The 26786-nt window shown below is 39.5% G+C and overlaps 2 pseudogenes; both read right to left on the bottom strand.

Annotated features, from left to right (window-relative positions):
• Positions 1-7853: 7853 nt before the first annotated feature.
• Positions 7854-13439, bottom strand: LOC149246877 (DNA gyrase subunit B, chloroplastic/mitochondrial pseudogene; annotated as a pseudogene).
• A 4521-nt stretch (positions 13440-17960) lies between these two features.
• On the bottom strand, positions 17961-25993 carry LOC149246876 (DNA gyrase subunit B, chloroplastic/mitochondrial pseudogene; annotated as a pseudogene).
• Between the last annotated feature and the right edge of the window lie 793 nt (positions 25994-26786).

Raw genomic sequence — 26786 nt, 5'->3', positions numbered from 1 at the left:
AAAGAACGACACTTGGAAGCTGGTTGATCCTCCATTAGGAACCAAACCAATTGGCTGCAAGTGGGTCTACAAGAACAAGTATAAAGTTGATGGCTCACTTGACAAGCACAAAGCTAGGCTTGTGGCAAAAGGTTTTGCACAGAAGTAAGGGGTCGATTATGAGGAGACTTTTCCCCCACAGCAAAATGGGCTACCATCCAGACCTTCTTTGCACTAGCAGCTCAGAACCGTTGGAAAGTCCATCAAATGGATGTAAAAACTGCTTTCTTGAATGGAGATCTAAAAGAGAATGTTTTTATGTCCCAACTTGAAGGATTTGCTGTGAAAGGACATGAACATAAAGTATTCAAACTTGTGAAGTCCTTGTATGGCCTCAAACAAGCACCGCGAGCCTGGTATGAGAAACTAACTGAGCATCTTCTGAAACTCAATTTCAAACATCTTGATCTTGATGATGCAACTTTATTTGTCAAGAAAGTTGGCAAAACAGTTGTATATCTTGTGGTATATGTAGATGATCTTTTGATGACAGGGAACAATGAAAGCTACATTGCATCCATAAATAAGGAATTGGGGAAAAGTTTTGAAATGACTGACTTGGGCTATGTTCATTACTATCTTGGCATTGAAGTAACCCAACATCCAAAGTTCATATTTCTTTCTCAAAAGAAATACATTGGAGATCTGTTGAATAGGTTTGGCATGACAGAGTGCAATCCTCTTACTTCTCCAATGGAACAAAACTTAAAGCTCACATCTATTGAAGGAAAGGAATTTGAGGATGCAACAAAGTATAGACAGCTTGTAGGAAGTCTTAACTACCTAACTACTACCAGACCAGACATTTCGTTTGCTATTGAAATACTCTCCAGGTTTATGCAAAAGCCTTGTGAGGGACATTGGTTTGCTACAAAAAAAGTTCTAAGGCACTTGAAGGGAACTCAAGACTTTGGAATCAAGTATACACAGGTAGACGACTTCAGCTTGATTGGATACTCTGATTTAGACTTCGATGGAGACAAGGAAACTGGAGTATCAACTTCAGGATATGCTATGAGTCTTGGATCAGGAGCTGTCTCCTGGAGATCACGCAAACAATCAGTTCCAGCAGATTCCACAACAGAAGCAGAATACGTGGCAGAAGCTGAAGCAACAAAAGAAATTGTGTGGCTTAGGAAAATTCTTGAAGATTTGCAGGTAAAACAAGTACAATCAACTCCACTCATGATTGAGAATACCTCTGCAATAAAGTTGGCCAAGAACCCAAAGTTCCATGATCGAACGAAGCACATCAATACTAAATATCATCTGATTTTGAAGAGAGATTCCATACAGGCTGGTAGAGAATTTTAATCAATGGAAAAAACCTGTGAGAAAATTTTGAAACCGACGTTTCGGACTAGCTAGGTGAGTTCATCATCAGGGAAATGAGATCTGTATTTTGAGAAGAGAGAGTCAGCAATTGTGAACCTATTAATAGAAGGATAGAGAGTCAAGCAATTGTGAACCTATTTCAAAATTTGCTCACAGGTTTTTTCCATTGATTAAAAATCATCTGATTTGACATCATGTTGAGGCCAAAACAATCCATCTCCGTCATTGTTCCACAAATGAGCAAATTGTAGACATATTCACCAAAGCGCTTGGAAGAGAAAAGCTTGAACGATTCAGAACGATGCTTGGACTCACCAACATCCCTTCAGATTAGGGGGGGAATGTTGACACCTAATCCTTGTGATTGGGTAAATATATGTAAATAAATAAATGAGAAATATGAACAATCATCGGGAGATGAACTGAATAGTCTCTCCCTCATGTATATAATAAACCTATCTGATGGAATAGAACACACGAATCAGTTTTTGTTTTGTGGAGTTACTGCCTGGCCTGGAAACAGGGAATGGATTCGAGACCCATTCAGTTAACATAACAGGGCATATGAAACCTACCTTAAGCAACTTTTCAACCTCAGCTTTAATATCTGTTGCTTTCCTAGGATTTACTGGTAGAAGTTTCTTCCCTATAGGGTTAGCGTTTTCGTAAGTCTTGATCTCATGATAAACTATCGATGGATCAATTCCAGACATTTCCTCATAATACCAAGCAAACACATCTTGAAATTCTTTAAAAAGGTCGGTATAAATCTTGATTTCTTTAGGGGAACATGCAACTCCAATGAAGACATTTTTGATAATATTTGGATTCCTAGAGATGTTCATTGGCATAGTTTTCGAAATATTGGACATATTACCTTTGGGAAAAAATTGTGTTGGGGCCAAAGGATTTAATGTTTTGTGAACACTTCTAGTTGAAGAAGGACTAGACAAGTTTCACTCAAGTTGTTGCAAATTAGGGAGAAAATATGACCAATGATGCAAATCATCCCATGGTCTTTCTACACCATTCATTGCTTCTAGAATTTCCTCTTCAGATGCTAAGACTATATCAAGGCAATCCATAGCTGAAGTAGAGTCAAGAGTCCAGACGAGAGCCACATCTCCATCCACATCCTCCGATGAGAGAGGAACAAGATCAAAATCTACAAAAGTGACTATAGATTGGTACTCAATTTTTGCCACATATTTAGGGTATGACATTCCACCTACTTGCCTTTCCTCTAATGTGGCGGTAGAGGGGGGTAAGGGCCAAGGATTATAAAAATAATGGTTTCTGTAAGAACCTCTTCAAGGAGTGACCTTGGAGGATGAAATAGCATTAAGATGAGATACAGGAGAGGGAAGATCAAAAGTACCCATCAATGAGGAATAGATTCCAACTCCCAAATTCTCCATAGGCTACTTGGTATTCTTCACCAATGGGACAGTAGAATCAGATGATGCATTGGAATCACATGGAGAATAAGCCATTTAACCAATCGTAAAAATTCTCCCTTCATGGGGAAAGCATATGATGCGAAACAATGATGAAACAATAGCATCCATTGCATAAACCCAATTTCAATCCAACAAAAAATTATAATCCAAATTGGCATCAACTATTTCTACCTCGACATTGAAAACTTTGCCCCCAACACAGACGGGAAAGGTTTAAAGAATTCCATGAGGCCTATGAGAATGACCATCGAATGTGGTAAGGAGAGTGGGGGAAGGAACAACTTCCAGAGATCCAAGAGCCTTCCAACATGACATCGACATGACACATGTGGAAGCCCCTCCATTAACTACAGTTCAAAAGATATTCATTTTCTGATATGTAGATTTAATCTGGAAATCTATGTGATGATGGAGTCTCTTCTTAGAATTTGACATATCAACTGTTATAACAAGAGAGCTTTTGGGATCCACTTCTCTGATCGTAGCGAGCAACACATTGTTGTGCACAAGACATGATTGGAGTACCTCTAATGCTGACATTGCACAAGGGCTTTGAGCCAAATCTTCAACAATAGAGTAGTTTTGGGTAGCCCTAGCATTAGGATTAATAGTCTAACATTTTGTAAAGCCTTTTGGCATCAAAGGTATAGGCTCAACTACGACCCTCACAATATGGAGGGGCTCTGGAATATCAGAAGCAGTCTTAGCCTTAGAAGGTTCTAGTTCACCATAATCATGTGATCTTGTAGCGACATCAACATGGGACCTTATCATATAGACATTCAATATAGATTCCCCTTCTTGGTTTCCCTCTGTGGGGTTCCAATACCAACATTAGCACCAACAAACATTTGTTGCCCTTGGGAAAAAGGGTTAGTCAACATAACCTGGGAACTCAAAGAACCCTGATGAGCTAACAAGTGCTGAGCATCCTAAATCTTAGGGAAAAGATGGGTAAGATGATCCTCACTACATAACTTGCATGGGAACTTTACTTTCTTTTTCGATTCCTTCTTCATTACTAGATCTATTTGCATTCCCTTTCCCATCCTTATCTTTCTTCTTACCACATCCCTTCATCTTCCCATTGGATTGTTGGTATCCTTTTGGGTTCAAAGATTGGATATCATTAACTGTTGAAGGTTGGGAAGGCATAGGCACTGACAACGAAGCCTCCATTGGAGAAGTAGATTGTAAAGACAAATGTTGCAATTGATTTAGTATGTTACCTGTGCTACTATCGATCGATCCTACAATTCCATTGGCATGGGGTCACAACTTAGGTTTGGCTAGATCAATATTTGATTGAGGAGCATCAGGAAAAATATTATAGAGGACTCCAGATTGAGAATATATAAGTTCTAACTGCTGGGCTCTAAAGATGGCCTGTTATTCAGTGAACACTCTGGAGAGCGACACATCCTTAGAAATTTATGGCTATAAAGATTTCAAAAACCATTTAAGAAGGAACTCATTAGGGATATAGGCCTTAATGAGCCTCTTCCTTCTGCGCCACTCTTGGATATGGTCAGAAATATGAGTTGCTTTGTCTTGTTGGAAACTAGTTAAAATCTCAGTTCCGACATCATATCGTACATGCAACTGAAAATAATTTAAAAACATAGTAGCCAGCTCGCCAAACATAGAAAAGGTACCCCCTCTTAGCTCAATATACCATTTTATAGTGTTTCTAGTTAGAGTGTGTTGGAATAATCTCAACCTGATTGAAACATCGACCAAGGAGTTCGATGAGAACCATAAATGGAACGTGGTTATATGATCCACCGGATCTTCCCCAGACTTCCCTTCAAATTTATGAATATCAGATGGAATTTCATTGGGAATTGGGGGCTAAGCCATATTGTATCGGATTATATTGTTCGTCAACTTCGAAAGATCTAGAAAGTTTAAGATTTCAAGGAATGGTAATAACAGAGGAGCCATAGAATTCGACCCACCAAGAGCAGAATTTCTGACATTATGAAAAGAGTATCCTGGATTTGAAGAGGCATTGGGTTGCCATGGATTTCTCATAGAAGGAGCTGAACCATAAGGAAATCTTTGTGGCCCAGAAGTATTCATAGGGTATCCTCCTCCTTCCACAAGGTTACCATACTGTTGACGGGTCGAAATGTACCGCCAACAATTAAGGGGTCTCCTCGGTGTGAAGTTCCAATTAGACCTCACACCAATTGGGATAGGAGCCCCATCCGGTATGTGGGCCTAGCTACCACCATGGATTCTTATTCTCTTGGTTATAAAATGAGAGGGTGTTAGAGTGGGACAAGAATGAAATGCTCAGGCAATGAAACGAAATTAGCCCAATATTGACAAATTGCAGAAAGAGGTACAAACAAGTTTCAACAACAATAATAAGAGAAATACCATGAGAGGGATTAGTGAGCTCAAACCCCATCAAACATAATAAACAGGGACATTCCTTAAGTCAATTTCAAATTAGTTTAAAATAGGCCGCCGACATGGCACAAAACAAGTAAACGCAGATTCAAAAGTGAAACATACATGAAACCACAATGTATCAGTCCATAACATATTGCGCATATGAAAACACACATAAAAACAAGGTGAATTACCAGACAGCTAATACAACCACCATGAGTAAGCATGGGAATCAATGCCAAAGATAAAGAACATCTTATTAATATCGCTGCAACTTCAAATACATATCATGCAATTGGCTAATACCCAATAGTAGAACATGGTATGTTCATATCATTTCCCGATGCCAAAACCTAGCCCCACTGCAAATCCACTCTACTTGCTGCCAAGAGTTGAGTGACTCTAGCTCTCAAGCATAAATTAGCTATCTAACTTGGCCTCAACTCAAGTTCTAAAGTCCCTTTTACTATGAGGCATGAGGACACATTTATAGAGGTTAGGTGACTATTGACCTATCATAACCCTTAATGTTCCCTCATGCCCTTTCGGCTACCCTCCTGACTCTTGAGCTTCCCCACTTCTTTCTCAAGCCAAAAATTATTGTTAGATGCCCACATCAGTCCCAACATAGTGGTCAATTTAATGGTGGGAGATATTTACATTATGATGAAAGAGAGAGTGGGAGGGATGTAGAGGGTTATTGGAACCCTAGAATGCTTGTTGCCTATTTCTCACAACGATGTGGATGCTTAGTCCTGAAACCAACTTTTTTCTTGCCACTATGCTTCTCTCACATTCATTAATCTTCTGGTGATGCACCTTCGAGTTTACTAAAAGGTTCTTGGAACATGGGAGGGCCCATCTGGCTTGCTAAAGGAAACCCTAGTTATGCAAGCTCCACGAGAAACCATAATCCCTTTGTGTAGACCAATATTATGTGCCCTTCCTTCAACCTACATGCAGATAACATTGGCCAGACATAATTTTAATCAAAGAGTGATAATGGAAATACAACCATCTATTTGAAAGAATGAAGTTAAGAAATAACTAATCTATACCCCCGTGTGGTCAATTTTTGTGCCCCAACATTTTCAATTCAGGTGGCCTTGGAGGGCCCTTTTGGACCTTCTCATATATATTCTCATACATGGGCTTGTTCTAATCTATGAGACCAATGATGAATGTGGTTTCAAACATATTCAATTCAAGAGGATGCACCAATATAGCTCCTTTTAAGAGATCCATAGAGGAGTAGCCCTCTCCTTTGTGTTGTAATTCCTTCAATGGTATCCTATATCCCATATCATTCTTCATGAGTTTAATCATATAAAATCAAAACCCTAAATTATCTCTTAACATACCCAGCCACCACTAGAATAGAAATTTCCTTGTGGAAACAAACATAAGATATTCTGAATGGATGTTGTCTCCTTAGTTTCGGTTGGAGGGTTACCCTCCTGTCCAAGTGATTGACTATAATATAATGTAATAACTATGATACTACACCTATTGAATATATGTGATTCCCTGCCCTCCCAAATGAACACTCCGACAAGTCTCCCTGCTTCTTGTAAATGACACTTTGAAGTCATTTGATTTGAGAAAATAAATGGTATTCAAGTTAAGGATATTCTAATAACCAACCAAATCAAAACCTTGAACTCAGAAAAATCCACAAATGATTAAAATTCTTTTGTGGAACTGTCATCTTTTCTCAAAATCATAATCTTATGGTTGAAAGAGATTGCAATATAGTCTCTACTTGCATAAAACATAATAACTTTCACCCATCCTCGACATAGTGTTTTGCACAAGTTGACTAGCCAGTAGTGAATTGTTTCATCTCTATGATTGGAATGTGAGCATCCCATTTTCATGTCATAAGCCACTCAATTTTGATCCTCAAATTTATATTAATTTCTTGATCAGCCAAACAATTTGATAGGTCTGGAAATGTATTGCGACCACACAGAAGAAGAACCTTTTCAAGAGACAACACCACCAAAGTAGCTATCGGTGAAGTAGTTCATGTCTTACAAAAGGTCACATAGTCACATTTTTGCAAAGTCACATTACTTGGATGCTATCCTAAGGCATAATAATGCGATCTCGTGACTTAGGTGGGAGTGCAACTCATTGAAGACCGCATAGTCACATGGAAGGTTTGGTCACATTTTCTGCAATCTCACCTAAGGCATTGGAACACGACCGAGCGACTTGGCTAGAAGTGCGACCTCCTGGAGGTCGCTCAGTCACAGTGAAGCTAGTCGCACTTGTAGCTGAGACTCTTAAGACACGACTTCCCGACTTACGGGCTTTCTAAAAGAATGCGACTTGTTGGAACTTTGGTGTTGGTAGCTGCGCGCTCCTTGGGGTACATCCAGAAGGCTCACCAGAAACAATAGTCATACATTTGTAAACTCTTACAAAGTTTGTCATTTATTATTGGAACACAGTATGCTTTCCCTTCACTTCCAAAAAAATTTCATTTATTGCTACCCTTTGAACTTACTACGTGATAATACAAACACAAAAGAAACATCACCAGAAAAATCTACTCCCAGATTCAAATTTTACAACAAAATCAACAACACACATGGATTCCAAGACCTTGAAATTTCATAGCCACAACATGGTTATGAATATAGTTCGCAAGATCATCTCTTCTTTGGAATTCTCTTGGATATCAAGGTTCAACATGTTGATTTTAGATGCAAATTTCTCAATAAGTTCCTTTCATGGTTCCACCTAATTTCCCATTAATAAATAGAGAACCTCATTTGCTTCTGCAACATCTTCCATTGTTAGTTGTTTTAGCTTCCTTGTTGCTGGATCCAAGGTCGTCTCCCAAAATTGTAAAGGCATCATCTCTCCTAATTCTTTGAAATGCTGAATTTTATATAATGCATTTGACGGAAAAGTCTTTTGTAATTCCTTTAAATCATCATCGTCAAAGCCGTAATGAGGTTTCATACCCCTCTCAACCTTGTATAGTGGTGGAACTCCTACAAATATGGAACCTACCTCAAAAAGAGTTTACCGATATCTGAAAAAGAATGTTAATAGAAGAGTGCGAATATGAGCACTATCTACATCAACATCTGTAAGTATGATGATCTTATGATATCGTAAAGCATTTTTCTTGAAATCCTCACCCTTCACCCCAAGTCCTAACCCAATGATAAGATCTTGAATTTCTTCATTTTTATACATAGCTGTTTCATCTTCACGATCAATGTTCCATATCTTACTGCGCAGAGGTAAGATAGCCAGAAATCACCTATCTCACCCTTGTTTTGTGCTAACACCTACGGAATCTCCTTCAACTATAAAAAATCTCAGATTCATGAGGATCTAAAGCATAACAGTCATCCAACTTTCCAAAAAGTGCAGAGGACTTTAAAATGCTTTTTCTCTTTACCAATTCTCTCACCCCTTTTCCTGCCATGGATTCCTTGTACGCAACTAAAGCCTTTGAGAGAATGGATTCTAGAATTAAAGGATTACATTCTAAATACTATGTAAGATATCCTTGAACATATTGGTTCACAATCCTCCTCACCTCTAGATTTCCTAACCTTGTCTTTGTTGTCCCCTCAAACTATAGTCTTGAAACTTTAACTAAAAGTACACATGTCAACCCTTCCCTCACATGTTCACCACTGAGGTTCTCATCCTCCTCCTTGATAAGATTTGACTTCCTTCCAAGGGTATTCATTGTACTGGTCAATGAAAATTTCACACCATCCATATGAGAACCTCGATCACTTGTTCAGATACTGTTTTAATATCCTAACAAGGTGTTTGTATATGCATCATAGCACCACTAAAGGGATAAGTCAACAATGACTCCATCTCTTTCTCTCTTAAAGGAGATCGGTTCACGAATAGGTTCCTTGTCATAGTTTAACCAACAAATGTATTAAATTAAGCCTCCAACATAGTGATATTTGTTATAAGTTATATATGTTTCATCCACATTCTTCTCCATCAAGGTTATCTCTATCTCTGGGTTTAGAAATTCAAGCTCTCTAACATGTCCAACTACTATGTTATAGTCAAACTTTGTCATGGTTTTGAATACTTCCTGATCTCGCCAAAACCTTACACATGTTCCCTAACGAAATTTGGATTCATCTAAAACATCATGAGAGGTGAGTTCAGTCACTCATTTTCCACGCACAAAGGTTTGATCCCATTCCTTTCCATCACACTAGACTATCGCTTCCAATTTCTTAGACAAAGCATCCACTACAGAAACACCAACGCCATGCAATCCTCTAGAAACATTATAGCCACTACTTTCCCCACCGAAATTTCCTCCAACATGCAACACTGTCAAAACAGTCTTTAAAGAAGACTTCTGTGTAACATGATGTAAATTTGTGGGAATCCCTCGACCATTATTCATGATGCTAACAGAGCCATCAGGGAAGATAATAACATCTATGCATGTTGAAAACCCATCTTGGGCCTCATCTATGGCATTATCCAAAACTTCATAAACCAAATGATGGAGACCACGAGATCCAGTGCTTCCAATGTACATCCCTGGCCACTTTCGTACTGGGTCTAGACCTCCCAAAACTTGAATTTGTCCAGCATTATAAGACTTTGCAGCAGCTGGATTAGATGAAGGGTCTGTGGAACTAGTTGATGACATAAAAGCATATATGGTCGTAGAACATCTTGCAGGTGTGACATTTGTAATCCTTCTGAAGGTGCGTGCTCTCTGGCATCAGAGAATCTTAGCGGTTTCATGTCAAGGGACTACTTATGAAAGTGTAGCATAGTTCATTGTATCTCCATGGCATCTTCAACTGAATTCCTGAAAAGAAGACGAGATGAAAATATTTTAATCTGCAACAGTGATATTTTCATTTCAAAACCAACGAGTAAAAAAAATAATTCATTTGAGGAGACTAAACAATAAATGATCCAAACTAAGATGTTATAAATTATATTGGTTGATAAAAGCATGCTTAAGTTTGAAGACCAACTCAACATTCAGGTGCTTTCATTAATCTATTAATTACAGTTGATTTTGATATTATATAATACTCAAGGGTATGATGCACTCATAGAGCAAGTTCCTTGAACCATTTATGATAGTTAGACTATTGATTACCACGATCTAGGGCTTCAAATATACATGGGAATGAGAGCCCGTTATAAAGCCTAATGCACACGCTATGATGAGGAACCAAGCATGAACTTAGGGTTATATGAAATGCAATGATTTTTTCCATGATGCCAAATAATGTTGATGGGAATGCACTCTCAGAGGGATGCGAATTAGGTTAAAAGAATAGGGGGATCACTTTTTTGACAACCTAGGGTTTCTCCCAGACCCTAATATTGTCAATCATAAGGGAATCCAACTTGAATGCATGCTTGTTCAAATATAGGACACCTACTGATCGTGATGCATATCATGCAAAGATGAGTTTCAAAATCATGAGAGACTCTTAACGCATCAATGAAGTCATTAACCTTTGAAACCCTAATGTGATCCTAAGGCATATGTATGAGATATAACATGATGTGTGGATGCCATGTATGAAACATGAGTGGGCGCACCAAAGGGGTTGGATATACAAGGTTGTGGGGAGAGTAACCGATTGGAGGCCTTATCGAAACCCTAGTAGCTTGGGGCGAGTGGTGGGGTACCCAAAATTTTGAATATGCCCAAAAATTTTGGTGGTGTTGTAGCAGCTACAACAATTGTCAAACCACTGGTAGAATCCAGTATCTCTATCAACACCCCTATAGTAGTCTGAGTGCGGATAATGATGCAAGGGAATATTGAACAGATGCTATGGGAACCTCTTGTGTTGCCTCAACCTTTGCAGATATGCCTTCCCTTTGTGTCTCAGCTAGGTCTTTCTAGTTAGTAAACACCCAATTAAAATTTCACACATGTTGGTAGTTGATGATGATGCAAAGAACAGGGTAGAGGTCTTATTGTATTCATAATTTTAAAAGTAAGTTTCTAATGTTGCTCCACTGCCAGTGGGCCTAGACAGTACCCTAATGGAGTCACTCCAAGGAATCACAAACATTGCTACGCTTCTAGCGAGCCTAATCAGTACCCCGACAAAGTTGTTGCATTACCTCTTTGCACAGGAATACTTTCTCAATCCTTTACCCTTTATTTAATTTTATTTTCTTTTGTGTGAATTTTTACTTATTACTGAGTGTTCATTGCGCTAGGGCGGATGAGGGATCCCGACTTATTTTACGAGCGAGAGAGGTTGTTTCTTGTTTGACAGAAACTAAGAGATATCCTGATTCAGGTTTTCCCTCATGCCAAGCCTCCACATCTCACCTCTAGTTAACACATAAACGAAGAACACAATTCATTAAAATAGTCAAGACCATGCTGAGCACAAGGTTCAAGTTATGGATATAGGTCATTCAAACTAATTAGGGTTCCCCATAAGAAATATGTTCTTATCTTCCTTGTTAATAAATTAGACTCGTAGGAGAGATATCTAGGAGGTAACTTTGATGACTGGTTCCAAGAGAGGCTACCCATAGGTGTAACCATCACAACTTCACACAATCATTAGGGCTAGGGTTTTAGTTCTAGGGTTAGGTGACCTTTGAAATATCCTATGGTTTCGACATGTGCGAGGAGGTCGAAGTCATCACTTTAAGGTTTGAGAAAGTGCAAAAAGGTGTGAGAAAGCTATCCAAAATACCCAAGGTTTTAAATCTTTTAGGTTCATGAAGGCTCATGCGGTAGTATGCAACCTAGAGAGAATTTCCACGCTAGGTCAAAGGTGAGTTCCTGCCAAGCGAGAAGGAAGGTGCATGACGCAATGCATCAGACAGGGCTTATGATGTAGAAAATATAAGCTAACATAAGATAAAGAAAAACTATGCAAAGATGTTATGCATGCTATGCAGAAAGGAGCAGTGCAAGAATGTGAATGAAAGGTAGTGGAAAATTGAAAAGTAGGAAACTAAACCACCTACGGTAAAAGAAACAAAACATAAAAAATTTAAACCCTAAAGAAACTTCTAATCAACAAATGAATAAGTAAAAATGAAACCTAACTAGTCTAAACCATAAATCTTAATTCAACTAAAGAGGAGGTCGGGTCGTATGAAATCAAACTTCCAATGCAGCCACCATAGGAGTTCTCGGCTTGCAAAAAAAAAGATGACAAAATTAGAATTTGTCAAACGAGTTGTGAAAAAAATAAAATGCTTACCTGTAAAGAATGCACAACATAAAGAAAAACCCATCTACTTGCAGGGAAACGTGCTAGAAAACACCTTTTAATGAAAATTGCAACCTAATCTTGATAAACCAAATCACAAGTGCAAAATTTATAGTCCTCTAGCCATGACATACATCCATTCATGATTAACCCTAAATCCAATGCAAGTAGGGCAAGATGTTGTCGGCTAGAAAAGGAATCCACGAGATTAATCCAGTCAGCAACTACATCATGATGTAGAGGGTGATCAACTTGATGACTCTGAAAAGAGGAGCTTCTGTCGAGTGTAACTGAGATCCCTAATGATTCAAATGCAAAAACCCTAATTTGAAATTGTTCATGGACTTCGTCAAGGGCATGAGGACCTGACATAACCATCAGCAGAAGTTGAAGTGCTCATCGTCTTGACAAATCTCTAAACCCTCAAACAACACACCATCACATATCGGTAGCTTCACAAGGTTTGTAGGTGGATGTATATGGTTATTGATGGTTGTGACCGAACAACTATCAGTGAAAATATTGTGGATTGGATCCGATGTGTGAATATTGATAGACTGGAAACTTGATGGATCAAATTCTTTAGATTCCGAGAATGAACTGAATGAACTGAAAGATTCTAAATGTAGAGGGGAGGTCAAGCGATTGGCACCTTCCCATATAGGAGATCGTAAGCATCATTTGATAGTGTATGTTGTCAGACTATACTGGCTCGACAACAATGAAAAATATTTCAGACAATGGCCAGAGCACTCCCTTCAAAAAAAAAATTAGGGTATAGAGGTTGATGCACATCAATTGAAAGGTGATGAAAATATTTTCTTAGAGAGACATCACTCAAATAAAAGGATTTCCAAGATGATATCACATTCGAGAAGATGATGTTGAGAGGAGTGTGGTGTGCAGAAACCCTAATTTCAGAAACCATAATTCGACTTGGTTCAGGGGTCTCATTAGGAACATGAGAACCTGACATAACCACTAGCGGAATTTGAAGTAACTCAACTTCCTAATGTGTCCCCAAACATTCGAAAGGTGGATCATCAAATTCGGGTGGCTTTGTAGGATCAACAGATGGATATGTAGGATAATCACTAGAGGCGTGAGTGAATGTATTTTCGGTATAATGAGAATCACTGAAACCACCAGTTTGATCAAGTTGGGTATCTGGCACATAAGGCTCTTCTTGGATTGAGAGTGAAGAGGGATTAATGAGAGAACCAGCTTGAGCTGGGTGAGATGCAAGGCCCTCTTCTTCACTTGTTAAAGTCTGCAGGTTGAAAAGATCAGGCACAAGAGGTTCAAGGTCCGCCTCCCTTAACTGTGAAACATCAACCCCATGTTCATGATTGTGATTAACATGAGAAAGACACATATGTGCATTATTTGAAGGAACGATCGGTGTAGTAGACCCATGGACTAAATTAGGGTAGAATGGATGCACAAGGTCAGATGAAGGGGCACCAATCGGATCGAAACTCACATCTTGCCAATTTATGTTCACCAAAGGGGGAGATGGATTTGTAGGCATGATGTGGTCCATGGATTTAATGGGACATTGAACTTTACCCGAGACAAGATCAAGGCCATCATGGGCAGGTGAATGAAATCTAGGAATATAGTGAGACATATGTTGAATGGACTCGATCTGGGTTCCATCAACAGGAAGAGATGTTATATAATTTTTAGATTCAAGATCAAAAGAATATATGAGGGATTTAGCATTGAGACCATCAAATTCATTTCCCAGAAAGCATTGTTCATCGTTTTAACCATTTACGACCAAGATATTATTATGTAACAATTCAAGAGGAGGATGAGAAATCCCACAAGCTATAATCTCTTCCTCAGGGGCTTGAGGTTGTTCCAGATTCAGAGAGATAGGCAAAACAAGATTAGGGGTAGAATATGGACACATTGCAATCTGAAAATTATGATGATACTCATGCAAAACATGATTTGTTTCTAATTGTAAATGTTGTAAAGAAACAATAACCAATCGTTGAAAATTTATATTCAAATACAACCAGATGAAGTCTCTTTCAGGAAATTAAAAACAATGATGTACAAATCTAAAATCAAAATCCTCTAAATATTCTTCAGGTTTCAATCCTAAGCTCATTTATCCTCTTTAACACATCTTGAAAATCGTACACGTGAAATGCTTATTAGAGCTCACTGATGAGTTTCTCGAATGAATGAATGGACGCTACTGGAAGAATGTGGCATCATTGCTTGACATGACCTTCAAGGGTGAGGGAGAAAATCACACAAGCAAATTGCTCATCATCGTCTCCAAAGATTCACAAAACTAGAGGAAATAAAAAATGTGCTCTGTTATGGATGTTTCATCCTCGCCATCAAACCTTAACTGAGACAAGTGATAAACATGTTCCTCGGGGATGGAAAATTGAAAAATGGACAAACCAGATAAACATCCCAGGAGAAAAATTCAGGTCGGATCCATTTACAGATATGAGACTAAACTACAGGCTCTAAGGGCTCAACTTGTCATCTGTCCCTCCTTCTAGCGCCAATTTGTCGATGGATCGAAATGTATCGCCAACAATTAAGGGGTCTCCCTGGTGTGAAGTCCCAATTAGACCTCACACAGTTTGGGATAGAAGCCCCATCTAGTATGTGGGCCCGACTGCCACCATGGATGCTTCTGCTCTTAGTTATCAAATGAGAAGGTGTGAGAGTGGGACAAGAATGAAACACTCAAGTAGTTAAACAAAATCAACCCAAGATTGACAAATTTCAGAAAGAGGTACAAAAAATTTCAATAACAATAAGAAGAGAAATACCATGAGAGGGATTAGTGAGCTAAAACCCCATCAGACATAATAAACAGAAACATGCCAAAAGTCAATTGAAAAGTAGTTCACAATAGGTCACCGACATGACATGAAACAAGTAAACACAGATTCGAAAGAGAAACATACATGCAACCACTATGTATCATTCTATAACATATTGTGTATATGAAAGTGCACATACAAAGATGGTGAAGTACCAGACAACTAATACAACTGCCATGAGTAAGCATGGGAATCAGTGTCAAAGATAAATAACATCTTATTAATATCGTTGCAACTTCAAATACATATCATGAAATTGGTCAATACCCAATAGTGGAACATGGGCTATTCATACCGTTGCGTGATGCCAAAACCCTAGCCCCATTGCAGATGAACTCTACTCGTTGCCAAGAGCTGAGTGGCTCTAGCTCTCAAGCATAAATCAACTATCTAACTTGGGCTCAACTCAAGTGCTAATGTCCATTTTGCTATGAGGCATGAGGATGCATTTATATAGGTCAAGTGACTGTTCACCTACCGTGACCCTTGATGTTCCCTCATGCCCTTTCAGCTACCCTCCTAAATATTGAGCTTCCCCACTTCTTTCTCAAGCCAAAAATGATTGTTACATGCCCACATCAATCCCAACGTAGTGGCTATATAATGGTGGGCAATATTTACATTATGATGAAAGGGAGAGGGGGAGGGATGTAGAGGGTTATTAGAACCCTAAAAAGGTTTTTGCCCATATTTGACAATGATGTGGATGCTTGGTCCTGAAACCGAGTTGTTTTCTTGCCACTATTCTTCGATCATGTTCATTAATCTTCTGGTGATGTGCCTTAGAGTTTACTAAAAGGTTCTTAGAACTTGGGAGGGGCCATCTGCCTTGTTGAAGTAAACCCTAGTTATGAAAGATCCACAAGAAACCCTAATCCCTTTGTGTATACCAACATTATGTGCCCTTCCTTCCACCTGTAGGCAAATGGCATTGGTCAGACATAATTTTAATCAAAGAGTGACAATGGAAATACAACCATCTATTTGAAAGAATGACATTAATAAATAATTAATCTAGACCCTTGTGTGGTCAATCGTTGTGCCCCAACATTGTCAATGCATGTGGCTTTAGAGGGCCCTTTTGGACCTTCTCATATATATTCTCATCCATGGGCTTGTTCTCATCTATGAGACCAGTGATGAAAGTGGTTTCAAACATATTCAATTCAATAGGATGCACCAATATAGCTCCTTTTAAGAGATCCATAGAGGAGTAGCCCTCTCCTTTGTGTTGTAATTCCTTCAATGGTATCCTATATCCCATGCCTTTATTCACGAGTTTAATCATATAAAATCAAAACCCAACCTCTCTCTTAACATGCCCTTCCACTACTAGAATAGAAATCTCCTTGTGGAAACAAATATAAGATATTTTGAATGGATGTTGTCTCCTTAGTTTCGGTTGGTGGGTTTCCCTCCTGTCCAAGTGATTGAATAATCTGATGTAATAACTATGATACTACACCTATCGAATATATGTGCTTCCTTGTCCTCCTAAACAAACACTCCAACAAGTGTTCCTATTGCTTGTAAATGACACTTTGAAGTCATTTGATTTGAGAAAATAAATGGTATTCAAGTTAAGGATATTCTAATAACCACCCAAATCGAAACCTTGAACTCAGGGAAATCCACAAATGATTAAAATTATTTTGTGGAGTTGTCATATTTTCTCAAAATCGTAATCTCATGGTTGAAAGAGACTACAATATATTCTCCACTCGCAAAAACACAATAACTTTCACCCATTTCGACATAGTGTTCTGCACAAGTTGACTAGCTAGTAGTGAATTGTTTCATCTCTATGATTAGAATGCGAGCATCCCCTTTTCATTTCATGAGTCACTCCAGGTTTTGATCGTTGAATTTATATTAATTTCTCGATTAGCTGAACAATTTGATAGATCTAGAAATGTAGTGCGACCATGCAGAAGAAGAATCTTTTCAAGACACCACTCCACCAAAGTAGCTATCAGTGAAGTAGTTCACAACTTACGAAAGGTTGCATAGTCACATTTTCGCAAAGTTGCATTACTTGGATGCTCTCCTAAGGCATAAGAATGTGATCTCGTGACCTAGGTTGGAGTGCGACTCACTAAAGGTCGCATAGTCACAAGGAAGGGTTGGTCACATTTTCTACAATCTCGCCTGAGGCATTGGAATGCGACCGAGCGACTTGTCTTGAAGTGCGACCTCCTGGAGGTCGCTCAGTCGTAGTGAAGCTGGTTGCATTTCTAGCTGAGACTCTTAAGACACGACTTCATGACTTATGGGCTTTCCAAAAGAATGTGACCCATTGGAACTTTGGTGTTGGTAGCTCTGCACTCATTGGGGTACTTTCAGAAGGCTCGCCAAAAATGATAGTTATACATTTGCAAACTCTTACGAAGTTTGTCATTTACTGCTGGAACATGGTATTATTTCCCATCACTTCCCAAAAAATTTCCTTTAATGCTACCCTTTGAACTTACTACATGATAATACAAACACAAAAGAAACATCACCAGAAAAATCTACTCTCAGGTTCGAATTTTACAAAAAAATCAACAACACATGGCTTCTAAGACCTTGACTTTTCATAGCCACAACATGGTTGAGAATATACTTCGCAAGATCATCTCTGCTTGGGAATGATCTTAAATATCAAGGTTCAACATGTTGATTTTAGATGCAAATTTCTCAATAAGTTCCTTTCGTGGTTCCACCCGATTTCCCATTAATAAAGAGAGAACCTCATTTTCTTTTGCAACATCTTCCACTGTTAGTTGTTTCAGCTTCCTTGTTGCTGGATCCAAGGTTTTCTCCCAAAATTGTAAAGGCATCATCTCTCCTAATCCTTTGAAACATTGAATGTTATATGATGCATTTGACAGAAAAGTCTTTTGTAATTCCTTTAAATCATCATCATCAAAGTAGTAATGAGCTTACATACCCCTCTCAACCTTGTATAGTGGTGGAACTCCTACATATATGGAACCTTCCTCAAAAAGAGATTACTGATATCTGAAAAAGAATGTTAATAGAAGAGTGTGAATATGAGCATTATCTATATCGACATCTTTAAGTATGATGATATTATGATATCCTAAAGCATTTTCTTGAAATCCCCACCCTTCACCCCAAGTCCTAACCCAATGATAAGATCTTGAATTTCTTCATTTTTATACATAGATGCTTCATATTTACATTCAATGTTCCAAATCTTAGCACCCAGAGGTAAAATAGCTTGAAATCACCTATCTCACCCTTGTTTTTTGCTACCACCTGGGAACTCTCCTTCAACTATAAAAAAATATCAGATTCATGAGGATCTGAAGCAGAGCAGTCAACGAACTTTCCAAGAAGTGCAGAGGACCTTAAAATGCTTTTTCTCTTTACCAATTCTCTCACCCCTTTTCCTACCATGGATGCCTTGTACGCAACTAAAGCCTTTGCAAGAATGGATTGTAGAACTCTAGGATTATATTATAAATACTCTGTAAGATATCCCTGAACAGATTGGTTCACAATCCTCCTCACCTCTGGATTTCCTAACCTTGTCTTTGTTTGCCCCTAAAACTCTGGTCTTAAAACTTTAACTGAAACTACATATGTCAACCCTTCCCTCACATGTTCACCACTGAGGTTCTCATCCTCCTCCTTGATAGGATTTGAATTCCTTCCAAGGTTATTCATTGTACTAGTCAATGCATATTTCACACCATCCATATGAGAACCTCGATCACTTGTTCAGATACTGTTTGCATATCCCAACAAGGTGTCTGTATATGCATCAGAGCACCATTGAAGGGCTAAGTCAACAATGATTCCATCTCTTTCCCTCTTAAAGGAGATTGATTCACCAATAGGTTCCTTGTCATATTTTAGCCAACCGATGTATTCAATTAAGCTTCCAGCATAGTGATATTCATTATAGGTTATATTTGTTGCATCCAAATTATTCTCCATCAAGGTTATCTTTACCTATGGGTTTAGAAATGCAAGCTCTCTAACGCATCCAACTACTATGTTATAGTCAAACTTTGTCATGGTTCTGAAGACTTCCTGATCTGGCCAAAAACTTACACATTTTCCCTGGAAAAATTTGGATTCATCTAAAACGTCATGAGAGGTGAGTTCAGTCACTCGCTTTCCACCCACAAAGGTTTGATCCCATTCCTTTCCATCATGCCATACTTTCACTTCTAATTTCGCAGACAAAGCATCCACTACAAAAACGCCTGTTAGAGTCGGTCTAGTAGCCCTCCATCAGCGATCAAAGCTCTTTGCATTTCATTAGTAGGTGTCTCATCAGTGTCATCTTATTGCATTCATTAGGCATGCCATAACCCTAATGGAGGAGCTTGTGTCTTTATGTTCCCCTCTTGGCACTGCTGGTTCAAGTTGTTTCAGTCAATAAAATTCTTTACAGGGTCATTGGTCTTGTTTTTAAGTCAAGGTCCTAGGTCTAGGGTTTAGGTCCAATTTGTCTTTGAGGTCATGTCTTTAAAGGTCAATAAATGCCCAGCAGGCCAGAGGGATGTCTATCTAAGCATCACTTCAAAGGATTTCATATTATACATCTATTTTTTCTACCTTGAGTTCAAAAACCCTGTTTTTGAAGGCAAGGTCATTTTCTCATGTTTTGTAAAAATTTGTAAAAATTCAAACTCTCTAGAAGTTGGCATGCAGCCCTGGTCTCCTTTGCCAAGACTCTTCAGAAGCTACCTCTGCAAAAATTTTCAAGAAAAAGCATCATTTCAACCAATTTCAGGACAAAAAGGAAACCATAAGTCAGCAGCATTTAAATTTTGAAAAGTGTCATTTTATAAACATTAGAAAGTGGGTTTGAGGGGAAATTAATTCAAATCAAGTTTATAAAAGCTCCCCTCCCTTCATTTTATCATTATTTGCTTCCAAGAATCCAAAAGCAAGAGCAAAAGGCGATTTAGTGTGAAAACTGTGCAAGTTGGTGGACAGAGCCCGCGCGCTATGCATCAGGACCTGCGCGCTACGCGTTGGGCAGGTGCTACACGTCGGGGCGGTCAGCATAGTGGGAAAAAGACACGGGCGCTACGCGTCAGGACCCGCGCGCTACGCATTGGGGTATAACACACAAAAAATTTGCCTACAAGCTTCAAACGACCCCAAATTTCTTCAAGGTTGCAAGTAGGCCTCTGATCATCAAAGTATTTTGCTTGATAAAGAAAAATGAGCATGGGAAATGTGTTTTAATGCCATCAATTCGAAATGAGAAGTTCATGTGTATTTGCTTAAAAATGTCAAAGTGCAAGTAAAGCTAGGGTTTTGTTTTGCTGCTCTCAAGGTCATCTCTTTCACTCCCATTTTTTCCCCACATCCCAGCCACCTCCCTTATCATTTTTACCTAATCTCCCTACCAAAAATATCAAAGGCCCAAAACCCTACCCCTATCCCTAAAATTCAATAACATAACCCTAAACCCTACTTCCCATAAAACCCTGGCAAATTATAATTGTATCATGTTGTATATGTCATGATTCCTTCCCTTAATTCCCTTTTTCATATATTTTCCCTAATTCCCCTTAAAAGTCTCCCTTCCCTAACATCTCCCTTGTGTTATTTGTCCCCTTGAAGCAGCATTTCAACAGTAAAAACAACAGGTCATTTGAGCAGAAGCAGCAGTACATTTCAGCCACTTTGCTCTTGAAACCATGTCAGAAACCGAAACCGACTATGAGCAAAGTGATGACCGTGAGTCAACACCAGAGGTTGAGGTAAAAGGGAGGCCTCATAGGGGTGGTAAGGGTGGTCACCATGTGAGAGAGGAGCCCACCTCTTTGACCTATTTGCAGGCTTGTCCACTTGCAGTCACATGTTTCTGCCATCAGTCATGTTATGAATTTTGCGAGAGGATTTCTCAAATTCAGCACCATAGGGAATTGGTCCGCTTGTTTGTTTTGCATTTGCATGATGGGCATGTAAATCTTGCAGGGGTGGATTTTATATTGTCACCTGAGATTGTTGCTCAAGCAACAAGGATACCCAATGTTGGAGAAGAGTGGAACAAGCGCAAACTATTGGACAGATTTCAGTATGAGCCCTACATTAAACCTGTGTACATGAGGTACATGACTGGTGTATTTCCTTTCAGATTTTTGAGGGATGAGTATGCTCCCTTGATGAGGCTCATCATTCGCTATTTCACCTGTGAGGGCAAATTTTCACGTTTGTATTCATACCATATCCGCTTGTTGATGCATTTCACACGGGTACGGATGATGAACATACCATTTTTCATGTGCCGAAATATTGAGAGGATGGTGCCCTTGGTGCAGAGAAAGAGCCCAGCACAGCAACACCAGAGCATCTTTCATTATGGTTTGATCAAGCTTGTGGTCATGCATCAGTTGGCTCAGCAGGGTATCCCATGGGAGGATTTTATCTCTCGAGATTTTTTCACAGCACCACCACCTCCTGAGGTTGTTCATGAGGAGGGAGGACCTTCACAACAGCATGATATCCCCGAGGCCAGACATGTCAGTTCCCCTCCATTGGTCACATATCAGAAAGGCCACAGGGCCTTATTTGCATCAGCTCGGCGAGTATTTTTTCCACATCAGGTGGAAGGGGTCTCGCCTTCTTCATCAGCACCGCGAAGTGTTATCTCCACACCAGGTGGAAGGGGCCTCGTTTTCGACAATAGCACAGGTACAAGAGAGAGGCAAGCAACCCAAAATTGATGTGGGGCCATCAGGTGATCCAGGCATAGATGTTGTTGACCTCGATATCAGTTGTCTTAGCTTAGAGCCAAAGGAGATCATCCAACAACTGAGGGTTGAAAATGACTCGTTGCAACAAAGGTTGGAAATGGCAAATTGGACAATCACCTACTTAGAGCAGCGCAACAAGCAATTGGAAGATGAGCACACTCTTGATGAGTTGCGGAGGATCCATGAAGACCGCAACTTGGCGCGCAAGAGCCCAGTGATTTGGTACCCGTTGAGCGAGAGGCTATGCTCCTCCAGGTCAATGCTCATTTGGAGTGCTGGAAAAGGCCAAAAAAGATAAGGACCTGCTCCGGAACATGAAGAACCACTATTGGGCCCGAATGCACGTATGCAAGGCGAGAATGAAGGTGCTCAAAAGACGGTTGGCCGAGGCACTAAAACGAAGAAAAGGGCCCGATCCCCTCCACATCTTGGCTGAGGCTTCCTTGAAGGAGCATGGTGCTAAATGACTCAACTACAGCACAAATTTCAAAAAATTTTGAGCATTTTTGGTCACTTGTGAATTTTTGGGCTAAAAACAGGTTTTCTTCACCAACGCGTAGCGCGCTGCGCGCGACCCTTTAGATGGGAAACTCCATTTCAGGAAAACTCAGAATTTTTGGATTTGTCATGAAAAAATACACCTGCTCAGCAATTACCAAGATATTTCATCAAGTTTTGAGCCTCCAGAAGGTCAAAAAACAAGCAAAAAATGACTTTTTGCCACTTTTTTGACACACAGGAAGCAGTCTTGGGAGATTGTAATTTTAGAGGGGCAAATGGACACCAAATTCAGAAATTCCACTTGGGTTGGAAAGTATACATCCAGACCTTTCCAACAAGCCCAGGTTTGCCTCATTTGGACACCTAGAAGTGCCTCAAAATTTTCTCCAAAAGCGCGCTACGCGTTCAGAATCAGGGTGCTACGCGTTGGGCAATTTTCACAGAAATGCACCTACAGCTCAACAAAATGCAGTTTTGACTGGATTTGACTTTTTGGAGTGGATTTTGATCCTCCTTGTTGTAAATGATGTAATTTTATGATATTTTGATACTCATTTATCTCTTCTAGAAGATTCATTCATGGGATAGGCAAAAATTTAATGAATGAATTGGTTTCCTAGCTTATAGAGGCAAGTTGTTTTGACTGCCTAGTTTTCAGTGCTCAGTTTAGAATTGGTTGAAACAGCTCCTAGGATAGTGAGCTCGACCCCTAGAGGCAAGGAAAGATGTTAGATTTCCTATATTATGTACTTTCTTGGTCATTTTCATGGTTGGACTCTTGAGGGAGAAAGCTTCTATTGTATTACTCATTGTATCTCTGCAATTTTGGCAAAGGAAGAAAGACCAGGGTTTTGCAGTCCTTTTTGGGATTCCTATGGTTACATGTATTGATGGTGTGTTTCTCTTTGTACTTGTAAGTTTGATATGTGAATCATCTTCTTACTTTTCCTTCTGCAAATTAGGCAAATGAAGTGTTAAAGTAGAATTCATGATTGCCATGCTCTGCTTTTAAGTTTGCTTAATATCAATGTTTTCATCTGTTTAAGGGGAATTCAAGGTGATTGCTTGCTCTCCTTAGCTCCTCACCAATCATTCTCATCCATCCAACTCTTTCAAAGGCATCAATACAGTATCCTATCTTGCCCCAAAGAGCCCCCTGCAAAAACTGTGTCCAATCCCCGCACCCAAAATTGCCTTTCCCCGATTTTCCACCAAAATCCTAAAAATCTCAAATCAAACCTTTTATCAGTTTACTAGCCTAAAATCAATGTTCTTTATTGGTTATCTCCGCCCTTTGAAGATCTTTGCCGAGATATACCGGAGAGAGCCCTCTCCTGCCCGTAGGGCTAGCTACGAGGCTAAGTGGTTTGATGTTTCCTTGGAGTTTGCCTTTCTCAGCCTGAGGTGAAATTTCAAGCGCTAACAATGCCAACGCCATGAAATCCTCCAGAAACATTATAGCCACTACTTTCCCCACCGAAATTTCCTCCAACATGCAACACCGTCAAAACAGTCCCTAAAGAAGACTTCTGTGTAACATGATTTAAATCTATGGGAATCCCTTGACCATTATCTGTGATGCTAATAGAGCCATCATGGAAGAGAATAACATCTATGCATGTTGCAAACCTAGCATGGGCCTCATCTATGGCATTGTCCAAAACTTCACAAACCAAATGATGGAGACAACGAGATCCATTGCTTCACATCCTTGGCCACTTTCGTACTGAGCCTAGACCTCCCAAAACCTGAATTTGTCCAACATTATAAGACTTTGGAGAAGCTCGATCAGATGAAGGGTCTGTGGGTCTAGTTGATGACATAAAAGCATGTATGGTCATAGAACATCTTGCAAGTGTGACATTTGTAATCCTTATGAAGGTGCGTGCTCTTTGGAATCAGACCATATTACCGGTGTCATGTCAAGAGACTACTTATGCAACTGTAGTATAGTTCACTGTATCTTTGTGGCATCTTCAACTGACTTCCTAAAAAGAAGACAGGGTGAAAATAAGTTAGTCCGCATCAGTGATATTTTCGTGTGAAAGCCTATGAGTAAATGAAATAATTCATTTGAGGAGCCTAAACAATAAATGATCCAAACTAAGATGTTATAAATTATATTGGTTGATAAAAGCATGCTTAAGTTTGGAGGCCAACTCAACATTCAAGTGCTTTCATGGATCTATCAATTGCAGTTGATTTTGATATTACATAATTCCCAAGGGGATGATGCACTCATAGATCGAGTTCCTTGAACCATTTATGACAATTGGACTATTGACTACCATGATCTAGGGCTTCGAATATACATGGGAATGAGAGCCTTGTTATAAAGCCTAATGCACACGCTGGGATGAGGAACCAATCATGAACCTAGGTTTATATGACATGCAATGATTTATTTCATGATACCAGACAATGTCAATGGGAATGCACTCTCAGAGGGATGTGAATTAGGTTAAAACAGGAGGGGGATCACTTTTTTTACAACCTAGGGTTTCTCCTAGACCCTAATATTGTCAATCATAATGGAAGCCAACTTGAACACATGCTTATTCAAATATATGACATCTACTAATCATGATGTGTATCATGCGAAGATGGGTTTCATAATCATGAGAGACTCTTGACGCATCAATGAAGCCATTAACCTTCGAAACCCTAATGTGATCTCGGGACATATGTCTGAGATAAAACACGATTTGCAGATGTAATGTATGAAATATGTGTGGGCACACCAAAGGGGTTGGATAGGTAAGTTCATAGGGAGAGTAACCGATTGGAGACCTTATCGAAACCCTAGTAGCTTGGGGTGAGTGGTGGGGTACCCAAAATTTTGAATATGCCCAACAATTTTTGTGGTGTTGTAGCAGCTACAACACATACATAGGATAGTTTCCACCTAGCGAGACATTGAAAGAAGGGGATAATCCCTGATAAGCATTCCATGCACCATCTAGTGGAGGAAATACCTGTGAGGTCATGGCTGAAGGGAAGGGAATACTATGCTATTGACCAAATAAATGGAATGAATTTCCATCCCCTAACCCACTAATGGAAGTATTTGTCCACCCTTGACCTCCTTGGAAAATATTAACATTCTGAGCCTGTCTTAAGTTCAACGATGGATTGGAAGGAGGAATATGACCACTTCCAAAATAAAAACCCTGAAAATATGCTAAACCACTTGGAATAGAAGTCATAGATGTGGAAAAAACAAATGGAATGGTTGAGGGAACTGTGGGAATCACATTGGGTGGCATCTCGAAAGGATAGGTACCATTGAAAGAAACAAAAGGTTGGGTGCCCCCAATCGGAACTGGAATGGAGGTAGAGCCAACAACTACTATACTAGGTGTAATAGTAGAGATAGAAATAGTACTCCCTCCTGCAACTAAAGGAGGGGTCTGCATACCATAAGTATCCACAGCCATGGTTACTCAACTAACATTGGCCCTTTCGGAAAAAAGGAGAGTGAATAGAGCTTGCCGACCTATGAGTCGGGGTACCCATGTACGATACAATGTATGGAAGATGAGAAGGAAGGGGTGTTGAAGGAGTCATATGGGACTCAGGAACGTCTTCAATATCAATCTCGTCTTCTGATTGGAAGAGCACCCTAGTAAGGATTGGAGCATTCCCGTCCAAATTACGAACTACACTAGGTTCACCCTGTGAAATAAGATCCCCTAAAGTTGGATTAATCTTTGATGTGTCAACTACTATTGGTTGAAAATCACGAGTAGAACTACTCCTACACCTTCTAGATGAAGGCTTGGCACTCGCAAGTGAAATCCCATAAATCCTCCCAGACCGAGAAACCTATCGATTAACCACTTTTAAATGTTAAGAGAAAATTTTAAAGACTCAAAAAGTAAACACTTATGGAAATATATGAGGAGAGAGAACTCACTAAAAAATTCCCTAAATATATAACCAAACAAGCGGCTTCCAGGTATTTCCGTTCTGGGTGATTAGAACCCAACACCAAAATACAAGAAAGCAAAGATAAGGACCTTCCAAAGAGAGTTTGGGATAATTACAGCCCAAGCCTACCAGCGAAGGTATCAGAAACAATTATGCTGACCTCCAGACAATAACCTTTGTCAGTGCAAGTACCCAAGCTTCATAAGGGCACCCTCCAGAAGTATTATGAAAGTGATACAACATCTGTCTTAGGTACCACAAGTATTTCCCCCTGTAGTCACTTGTGTGGTCCCTAGGATA

Source organism: Pinus tabuliformis, chromosome 7, assembly GCF_031772625.1.
Source record: "Pinus tabuliformis cultivar Carrire ecotype Pingquan chromosome 7, CPIR1, whole genome shotgun sequence".
In the NCBI taxonomy this organism is placed as follows: Eukaryota; Viridiplantae; Streptophyta; class Pinopsida; order Pinales; family Pinaceae; genus Pinus; species Pinus tabuliformis.
Note: the sequence above shows the minus strand (reverse complement) of the source record. Positions and strands in the feature narration are given on the sequence as shown.